The following is an 11386-nucleotide window of genomic DNA, read 5'->3' on the forward strand; positions in this document are numbered from 1 at the left end:
CGTAAGTGGAAAAACATCCTTGCTCACGGATAGGAAGAGTCAACATTGTGAAAATGTCAATTCTACCCAAAGCAATCTACAGATACAATGCAATCCCAATTCAAATTCCAATGACATTTTTTGAGGAGATGGAGAAACAAATCACCAACTTCATATGGAAAGAGAAGAGGCCCCAGATAAGTAAAGCATTACTCAAGAAGAACAAAGTGGAAGGCCTCACACTACCTGATTTTAGAAGCTATTATACCTCCACAGCAGTCAAAACAGCCTGGTACTGGTACTACAGATAGATAGATCAATGGAATAGAATTAAGAATCCAGATGTAAATTCATCCACCTATGAGCAGCTGATATTTGACAAAGGCTCAAAGTCTGTTAATTGGGGAAAAGACAGTCTCTTTAACAAATGGTGCTGGCATAACTGGATATCTATATGCAGAAAACTGAAACAAGACCCATACCTCATACCATGCACAAAAGCTAACTCAAAATGGATCAAAGACCTAAATATAAAATTGAAAACGATAAAAATCATGAAAGAAAAAATAAGGACAATGTTAGAAGCCCTAATACATAGCATAAACAGAATATGATCCATAAGTAATAATGCACAAACACCAGAAGAGAAACTAGGTAACTAGGAACTCCTAAAAATCAAACACTTAAGCTCATCAAAAGACTTTACCAAAAGAGTAAAAAGAGCACCTACAGACTGGGAAAAAAATTTTGGCTACAACAAATCTGATCAGCGTCTAATCTCTAAAATCTACAAGATACTGCAAATCCTTAACAACAAAAAGATAAATAACTCAATTAAAAAATGGGCAAAGGATACGAACAGACACTTTGCCGAAGAAGACATTCAGGCAGCTAACAGACACATGAAGAAATGCTCACGATCATTAGCCATTAGAGAAATGCAAATCAAAACTACAATGAGATACCTTCTCACTCCAACAAGGCTAGCAGTAATCCAAAAAACACAAAATAATCAATGTTGGAGAGGTTGCAGAGAGACTGGAACAGTTTTACTCTGTTGGCGGGAATGTAAAATGGCACAACCACTTTGGAAATCGATTTGGTGCCTCCTTAAAAAGCTAGAAATAGAAGTACCATAGGATCCAGCAATCCCACTCCTTAGAACATATTCTAGAGAAATAAGAGTCGTCACACCAATAGATATACGCACACCCATGTTCATTTCAGCACTGTTCACAACAGTAAAAAGATGGAAACAACCTAGGTACCCATCAATGGACAAATGGATAAACATACTTCACAACGATAAAAAACAATGATGAATCCAAGAAACACGTTACAACATGGAGGAAACTGGAAGGCATTATGATGAGTGAATTTAGTCAGTTGCAAAAGGACAAATATTGTTTAAGACCACTATTGTAAGAACTCAAGAAAAGGTTTAAACACAGAAGAAAACATTCTTTGATGGTTAAGAGTGTGGGAAGTGAGGGAGAGGGTTATTTACTAATTAGATAGCAGAGAAGAATTATCTTAGGTGAAGGGAAGGACAGCACACACTACAGGGGAAGTCAGCACAACTGACTAAACCAAAGCTAAGAAGTTTCCTGAATACAACCAAACACTTCCAGGGACAGAGTAGCAGGGGCAGAGGTCTGGGGACTATGGTTTCAGGGGACATCTAGGTCAACTGGCATAACAAAGTTTATTAGGAATATGTTCTGCACCCTACTTTGGTGAATGGCATCTGGGGTCTTAAAAGCTAGCGAGCGTTCATCTAAGATGCATCAGTTGGTCCCAACCCACCTGAAGTAAAGAAGAATGAAGAACACCAAAGACACAAGGGAAGTATTAGCCCAAGAGACAGAAAGGGCCACATAAACCTGAGACTTCATCATCCTAAGACCAGAAGAACTAGATGGTGCCCGGCTGACATCAATGACTGCCCTGACAGAGAACACAACAGAGAGTCCCTGATGGAGCAGAAGAAAAGTGGGGTGCAGAACTCAAACTCTAGTAAAAAGATCAGACTTAATGGCCTGACTGAGACCGGAGGAACCCCAGAAAACATGGCCACCAGACTCTCTGTCAAACCAGAATTAAAACCATTCCCAAGGCCAACTCTTCAGACAAAGCTTAGACTGGACTATGGGACACAAAGTGATACTTGTGAAAAGCGTGCTTCTTAGCTCAAATAGATACATGAGAATAAATGGGAAGCTCCTGTCCGGGGATGAGATGAGAAGGCAGAGAGGGTCAGGAGCTGGTTGAATGGACATGGGAAATCAGCGGTGGAAAGGAGTGTGCTATCACAGTACAGGGAAAGCAATTAGGGTCATATAACAATGTATGTATAAATTTTTGTACGAGAGACTAACTTGAATTGTAAACTTTCACTTACAGTACAACAATAAAATTAAAAAAAAAAATTGGCAGCTGCACAACTGTGCTTCCAAGTTTATGACACTCTCAGTCTGTACAGGGGACTCCCTTATGCATTTCAGTCTTGTCCTCCTAAAACAGTTCAACTGTCTTTTCTGTGGCCAGGGAGCTGTACAGATCCCCTCTGTTTTATATGGTTTTGGTTTATTCCATAGCTATTATGTGTCTGCTGTCACTCTGGCTGTTTTTGGTTTTGTTGTCTGTATTCAGGGAGGATTGTGGTTGTGTCTATCCCAAGTGTCTGTGTTTCGAGTTGCACGGTTTGCCCCCTGTCTCTCATCATTGCTTTTGGCTCAGTCCCTTGACAGGAAATGAGAGATTTATTTTATCTGGCTTGAACTACATTGTTCCTTCCTGACTACTGGTGTTACTTCACTCTAAATAACATGACTTTGTGCTCACAGTCTGCCCAAGGTCAAAGCCTGAGGGTAATAGACACATTTAAGAGCTTGGGAGGAGAATATAATCAGACGGAGGAGTGGGCTAGTAGAGAACTAAAAAAAAAAAATAAAAAACAAACCAGAAGTGATGCAAAAGTTAAACGTGCAGCAGGTCTAAACTTTCTGGTGGGCCTGAAATGGGATCTGTTCTGAAGAGCTGGAAGAATTTTGTTTTCCCTTCCAGATGTTATCGATTCAAAATGACACTGTAAAGTAATCGAAGCTTGAAATTCAAATTTAGTTTTAAAAGAAAGCATGAGTTGTCTGGGAAAAGGGCTTACAAAGCTTATTAATACCTGTGATATCATAACTGTAGTGTGTTTTTAATAATTTAAATTGAGACGATTATTAGAATTCAAATATTCCTCTTTGGCTTGACACAAAAATATAAAAGAATTATGATAGTGCCTATAACTGATAGAATCAAATTAATTATAAAAAAAGTAAAACTGAATAGTAAATCCTACACAGGCTTGGAACTTAAGAGTTCATAAAACAGGTTTAAAATGTGTCTGAATGTTAAATATAAAAAAAGATATCTGAACCAATCTCCTAACCTACTAATATTTTTTTTTCTTTTCTTCATTTTTTTTTTCTTCTGTCTTTGGAGGTGTAAATAACATTTTCTTGGTTTGTTCAAATACTTCTATCGTTTCAAAGGGTCATCAGGATGACCACCCAAGACACAGTAAAAGAAAACATCAGTTTCGCCAGTCACACCATTTATGGGAGGCTGAACCTCTCTGGGATAGTTTAAAAGACGGGGGGATGGGAGAACACTGGCTAAACTCAATATATATTTCCCTTTTCTGTTAACAGTCACGCTATTAATAATATCTCAGCCTCAGGAAAATGGATTTAATGGAAATGGACTTCAAAATAAAGCAAAAAAGATTTAGGTTACACATAAGGCCAGATTTTGCACACAGAAAATTGTATCATATGGATATTCCATTCTTGGGGAAGACTGTGAAATCCCCTTTGCTAATGATGTTTCAATACTTGTATTTCTCTGTGTGCTTTAAGTATGGTTTATGCTGAAGTCAGAAAGACATCCTAAATGACATAAAAGACTCAAAAGTTTATGACTTATAACACTCCTTTAAGAAGCCCTACTCATCTCTATGGCTCTAAGTGGACTTCACTGTACTGGATTAGCCAAGGTCTGGTGTCTTGCAAACTATAAATGATTTGTTTCTTTATGCAATTGCCTCAGCCTAAAACGTTCTTTAACTGTAGAAATTATTCCTCAGAATCATACTTCTATTTTATATCAACTCCTTATCTGATGTTCTACATATAGAATGAGCACCCAAATACTAAAATGTGGTAGACACAACTGCATAACAATTCCAATAAAATCTCCTTTTTAACATGAAGTTATTAAAAGTTACAGTAATGTTTACTACACATTGTTTTTAATGTTTTCTGCTTACCAAATTCTGAATACAGTCCTGAAGGGTAAACATACGAAAGTGATACCTTCACCTAACGCAGGAGCCCATCCATCAGCCAAGGAGGCCCTCGCCTGAATGCCTAGATCACCCCAAGTTTTTCCCTTCTGTCAGTTCCTGCACCTCAGATTCTCAAAAGCAAAAATCAAAGAAACCAAGAAAAAGAACATTTATGGGAAAGTTACTATGTGATCAGACCTGGGCTGACTGCTTTCCTACACATCATCGCATTCCATGAAGCACACAAACTGCAGGCAAAGTCAGTGTGATTAGCCTCATTTGACAGATGGCAAAAAGAAATGTCAGAGATATTAACTAATATGCCCATGATCATAAAGTTAATAAGTGGTGAAACCGGGATCCAAATTTAGTTCGTGTCTAATTCCAAAACCCTTGCCTGTTCACTATTCTACAAAAGGAATTAAAATGCTAGATCACAGAATGTCAGTGGGTCTAAAGTCAGTGTCTCTCACTAGTAAAGAGATACCAGCAAACAAACAAGCAAACAGAACTCCCAGCTGCTGTGTTCTTCAGAAGGGTAAGCAGCATACAGTTGCCAGATCACCCAGCAATTCCACACCTAGGTATATATCCAAGAGAAATGAAACATAAAAACTCATACTCAAATGTTCATAGCTACATTATTCATAATAGCCAAAAACTCAGATATCCATCAACTTACAAATGGATAAATAAAATATGGTAGAGCCATACAATGGAATATTATTTGGTAATAAAAAAAAAAAAAAAAAAAACACTGGCACACACTACAACATGGATACATCTTGATAACATCATCTTAAGTTAATGGAGCCAGGCACAAAAGACCACGTATTTTATGATCACCCATTTATTTAAATATTTAGAACAGGCAAGTTTAGAGACAGAAAGCCAGTTAGTGGCTGCCTATAGGTGCGAGAGTTAGGGGGAAGTGAGGTGTGACTGCTACTGAGTACAGGGATTCTTTTTGGTGTGATAAAAATATCCTAACATTCACTGGCATGTTCGCATAACTGTGACTCTACTAAAAATCATTCAATTGTACACTTCAAATGGATGAACTGTATGTTATGTGAACTATATTTCAGTGAAGTCATTATTTTAAAAAAGCAGTTACATAAAACCTTTGCGTCCATATCATCAAGAAGAGATAGGCAGCGCATTCCCTACTGAACAGAAAAACTACTTAGCAAATCTAGCTACTGTACAGAGAGGAATAGTTTATTTTCTTCTATCATTTTCGCTCAGCATCAGGGGAGCTGCATGTCTTCTAGGCCCAAGTGGACTTCTGAAATATTGAGAGGGTTGAAGAGATATTCCTCCCCAGCCAAGTATGTTTTCAGACCAAAGCTTACTGAAATAGCCAGAATCACAAACTGGTAGTTTATCTACTCATTACTAAATTGCCTGTTTGACACTGTCCATCTAAACTGACCAGTAATTTAAGTATTGTGTAGATAACCACAGAGAAAACAGAAACAGTGGGAAGGTATTATTTTAAAAGTTTTATTAACACTTAGAGAGCAGAATCCCCTGCTCCTACCCAGATGCAGCTCATGTCCCAATGTGCAGTAAGATGCCCAGTTGATATATTTGTCAATATAATTTTTAGTCCTGAAACCCATCATTAGATGACAGAAAAACATCACGTTGTGACAAAGGATCAGTAGGTAGTAATCAAATGTCCCATGATCTTGCCATTTCCTAACCCTCCATGTATTGTTTTAGGGAGAATCCTAGAAAGATCAGCACATAGAACAGCAGGTTTGTGAAGGACCAGCTCTCTGGTGATAATGACACACTCTGCCCCAATAATCTTTAGATGTTTACACCTTAAAAGTTATTCAGTTGAAGTTGCTTTTAAACTAAACACCATTGCGGCAGTGTTTCTGTTGTGATTGTCAGAGGGAAGTGGAGCCAGTGCAATTTGTCCATGTTTTACAAATCACCATCTGGCAGGGATATGGCAACATGTGAAATCTTCACAGGACTCTTGTTTTTCTACTATCTGCTGGATAACTAAGGAGATCACCAGACTGCTGGGATGACTGCCAGATGGTAAGCAGGTATGTTTATGAGTTTAAGATTCTTATTTTCTTTCAATGCTTTCACATGCTGTGGGCACAGAGGCAGAAAAGTGAAAGGGAAAAGAAAAAAAGAGTGGATAAGTAAGTGACTGGGTAGGATCGTTACAAATATCTTCTCAGTTTCCTGAAATGTGTATTTTTCAAGGTCCACACTGTATTTTTTTCTACCAAGGTAGAAAAATCACCGGTTACATGGTCACAAGATGGAAAAAAATGCCATATTTTTCATTTTTGTAAAAATATAGTTTCTTCAGTCCTGTTGACTAAGCACATATTACTCAGAAGATCACAAGCATTGTCAACAAACATTTGGTGAGTGTATACCCTGTGCATGGTACTGGGATAGGCATTTCAGTGAAATAAAAGTGAGAGTCTGTTTATATTTTACTTTGATTATACAAATGAACTATGGTAAGCAAAAAATATCTAGCAGGGTCAAGACAAAATCCCTCTAACAATCAGGGAACTGAATCTGGGAATAAGTCATAATTATTACAGTGGCTTTTTGAAAGGAAAATGACATTCTCAATAAATTTTAATAGCTAATAAGTGAATATCACCCTAGAGGCAATGTCTGGTATACAGAGGTAGAGAGGTACAGTACTAGAAAATTAGGTTGGAATGCCTGCTCAGAAATATACCAGCAATGTGACCCAAGGCAAGTTTAAAAAATTCTCCAAGCTTCAATAAACTTATCTATACAACGGTGATACCAGTTCTACCTTTTATGATTGTTGTCAGATTGCAAATATAATCAATGCAAACTGCCCAATGAGTACACAGTTACTCAATGAATGAAGCTATTGTTATTATTGATATCATCATCATCTAGAGTGTTCTTTCTAGATTAAATCCCTAGATACACAATTTTCTCATGTGAATATAAAAATATACACCTAATCTTACATATTTGTATAGTAAGCTACACATAAGGTCTATGCGTAGATGTGCATTTACATACAACTATGCACATATACAGGTCTATATATATACCTGTTGTTGTTGTCATTGTTAGTTGTTATTGAGCCGATTCCAATTCATGGCAACCCCATGTGTTGCAGAGTAGAACTGCACTCAGCAGGGTTTTTAAGGCTAAAAACCTTTTAAGGATTTCAGAAGCAGATCACCAGGCTTTTTCTGAAAGTCACCACTGGGTGGGTTTGAACTGCCTATCTTTCATTTAGTAGTCCAGAACCTAACCATTTGTGCCACCCAGGGATGCCATCTATATGCCTAGTAGTAGATATGTTCTGCCCAATCAAAACCCCTTGCTGTTGAATCAATTCTGAATCATAGGGACCCTACAGGGCAGAGTAGAACTGCCCCACACGGTTTCCAAGGCTATAATCTTTATGGGAGCAGACTGCCACATCTTTCTCCTGTGGAGTGGCTGGTAGATTCAAACCACTGACCTTCTGGTTAGCAGCCAAGTGCTTTAGCCAGTGTGCCACCAAGGCTCATTTGTCTAATCACAAGAAACAAAAATAAAAAAACTTGACTCAAAGCTTTTAGTCAAATTGACTAAATACTAAAAAAAATTTCATAGTTTCCAGAAGTAACACTTTGGGCATATCTACCTGGGTCCTAAGCTATGGAATGCAGGGAATTAAACCTGTTTCAAAGGTTTGTTATGAGGATTAAGCATAATTATTTCTACATAAAACTTTGCACAATTCCCAGCACAGAATAAATGAGTGAATGTTTGCTACCACCCTCTTCCTTTTTAAATACCAATTTCCCTCCATCTCTAAATTTAGTTCTATATTTGGGCATTTTTGCCTCCTTCACTCAAGTTTCAAAGAGATAGCTGTCTCTGCTTCTTTCTGATCCTTCTGATTCTTTATTCCAACACTCCTCTACCTGGAATAATTTTACCCTAGTTACATGATTCCTTTCCTTTTGGTATTATAAATTCATTCTCGTCCACTAGTCCCTTCCCCTGAGCCTAAAATATACTCAAGTCCCCCCTGTCTTAACAATAATTTTCTTAAATATAAATTACTAAATTTCACAGAAAAGACAGAAAGTCCAAATGGCTGTAGAAAACATAGAAAAATATTGTTAAAGGTCCACTGCTAAAAAATGCCAAACCCAAAGATTTTCATTTTTGACCAGTAGTTCTCTATTTGGTTCTAGTAAAACTAACTGGAATAGAATTTTTGGTTGGTGTTAAACGGACTCAAAATGTTAAAATAATTAAAAGACTCACAATTCCTTTAGAAGGCTAGCACAAGTCATGATGTTGATGAGACAGGACTAGCGGCAGGTATGTTAATGAGGCAGGACTCAATCTACGAGATTAGATTTTGTCTTAAGTCAATCTCTTTTGAGATATAAAAGAGAGAAGCAAACAGAGAGACAGAAGATACCTCATGCCATCCAGAAAGTATTGCCAGGAAAAAAGCATGTTCTTTGGAGCTGGGGTCCCTGCGCTAAGAAGCTCCTAGTCCGGAGAAGATTGATAACAAGGATCTTCCTCCAGAGCCGACAAAGAGAGAAAGTCTCCTCCTGGAGCTGGCTCCCTGAATTTGGCCTTCTAGCCTACCTGACTGTGAGAGAATAAATTTCTCTTTGTTGAAGACCTCTACAGTGGTATTTTTGTTATAGCAGCACTAGATAAGATAACTATGACAGGTCACTATAAGTTGGAATTGACTCGATAGCAAGGAGTTTGGTTTTTTGGTTTTAGGAGTGTTAGAGGAGTCCCGGTGGTGCAGTGGTTGAAGAGTGTGGCTGCTCACTGAAAGGCTGGTGGTTGAAACCCACCAGCCGCTCCATGGGAGTAAGATGTGGCAGTCCGCTCCCATAAAGATTTAAAGCCTTGGAAAGCCTATGGGGCAGTTCTACCCTGTCCTACAGGGTCACTATGAGGCAGAATCCACTGGATGGCAGTGGTTTTTGGAGGAGTGTTAGAATTATTAGGATGTATCTAAATGTAATTTACTGGAATTCAGCAATCATTTATTGAATGCCAGTGACATGTGAAACACTGTTTTCACGGTCATCCTTTAATACATAAACTTCAACCAGATGCTACCGAAATGAAATTGACTAGCTTCCAAATATAAAGCAACAATTTTAAGAAAGTGTTGATGTTTTTAGCCATGTTAACTCTGAAATAGCTTTCTTTCCCCAACTTGTAACCAATAGTAAAGTCAAACAAAAGTATTGAAAAGAACATTACATATTTGTCATAAAATTCTTTATTCCAATTTCAGTCATCAATCTCTCAGTAAAAACTCTTCAGTAAGCTTAAATCATCTTTCCCCATTCTCTCATCTCTAAATTATTGCCAGATCACTTTCTATTGCTGTGTTCTCTTCCTCTGCTTCTGTAAAACTGGGAAATCACTATTTTATATTATTTATAAATAAAATCTGTTTCCATCCTTTGCTTCTCCTTTCCTTTACCCTGATATTCGCATCCCTTACTGTTATACCTTTCAGGTAGTTTATAAATCCAATGGTACTGTACCCTCTCTTATTTGACACATGTACCTCCTTTAAAGAAAACATAAAACTCAAAAACTAAAACCTATACAGCATAAAATGGAGCATCATTCACTTGCCAAGAGCCAAGAGATTCCTGACTTTACAAAAAATTCCCTACAGAATCCCTTTAAGTAGTGATTTTCTCCATTGCATGAAAAGTATAATTCAATTAAACAGCATACGTTTATATTATAACTTTTTCAAAATCCTTTCAGTTTTGCAAACTGAGATGCAACTTGTTCTCATCAGATTGTTGCATCCCCTACCTTTCCCCTTTATTGCTATGGCATTGAGTTGCTTTCAAAAAACCACACATTCCATAGTTCGTGTTTAACGTTTTCATTAATTGAGTGTTCATTACGTGGCAAACTTTGTGCTATGCACTTTGTGTATCTTATCTTTAATCTTCACAGCAAACAACAAGGGTCCAGCATATCTACTGGCTTTGTAAAAATGAGGAAACTGATGCTCAGAAAGATTAAGTGACTTTACCAAAGTCATACAGCAAGGAAGCGGTGAAACAGGGATTCTAGCAGAACTCTGTACCACTAAGTCATTGTCACTGTATATCAAGAAAAACGAGAGTATGCAACAGTTTATTGTAATCCAAAATGAGGCACAGCCAGATCAGAGAACACAAATTTCTTGACTCCAGTTAAGCATTTATTCTTCTACAGAAGTGGACCTCAAACTTTTTTTAAACTGTGGAAGTATTTCTTCAATCAAAATCTTACGATACATAAAAGAGAACAAAGTAATAAGGCTATGTCCCTTCTCCTCTCCTTCACTAACTGGCCTCAGGCTCACCTCCAAAGCACCTACAGTCTTCCTCAGAGCACAGTTTAAAAACAATTGTACTACACGATTTTCTATTTATCGCTTAAGATCTGGCTACCAAAAGCATAATCTTACCATAGATATCGTTGCAACATATCCAGTTGGGAGCTCCTTGGGCACTGCACAGGAACATGCCTTGTTCTTTGTTTAGAATGGTACCCAGGACATAGGTCATACACAACAAATGGTCAATCATGGGAACAATAATAATTTTTAAAATAATGAATAGATAAATCTCCTTGACACAGAAATGGTTTCCTTTTCCTGTGCCAGTTGTTCCGTCTGTGCCAACTCTAACACACACCCCTTCCAGGAATGGCACTCAGCCATCCTGGCAACCAGAATTAGAGCAAAGAAAATATGAAATTTCTCTTCAAAACATAAGTGGAAAGATGGATGCAAAGCCAAGCAAAAAGTACCCAGATTCAACACGCACATTGTTAAATGTCACTTCATAGTAAGATACTTTAGAAAGTCAAGTGAACGTGACCATGTATATAGATTGGGAGACCAAGAACAAGTAAGACCTGTAAAAAATAAAAAGGATCGGCAAGTAGAGACACTCTAGAAGAACACACAACCTCCCGGTTATAATTATTACCTTCGGGAAGTGTGGGAACTGGAAATTAAGCAAATGAAGTACAGGAATGGGAGAG

General features: G+C 37.7%; 1 protein-coding gene across 1 annotated transcript in view; it reads right to left on the reverse strand.

Moving 5' to 3' along the window:
- SOX5 (SRY-box transcription factor 5) overlaps positions 1-11386 on the reverse strand; it is a 955120-nt gene that overhangs the window by 557271 nt on the left and 386463 nt on the right. The gene's annotated exons all lie outside the window — the stretch shown is intronic.

The sequence above is a fragment of the Trichechus manatus genome, unplaced genomic scaffold, assembly GCF_000243295.1.
Source record: "Trichechus manatus latirostris isolate Lorelei unplaced genomic scaffold, TriManLat1.0 scaffold00112, whole genome shotgun sequence".
NCBI lineage: Eukaryota > Metazoa > Chordata > Mammalia > Sirenia > Trichechidae > Trichechus > Trichechus manatus.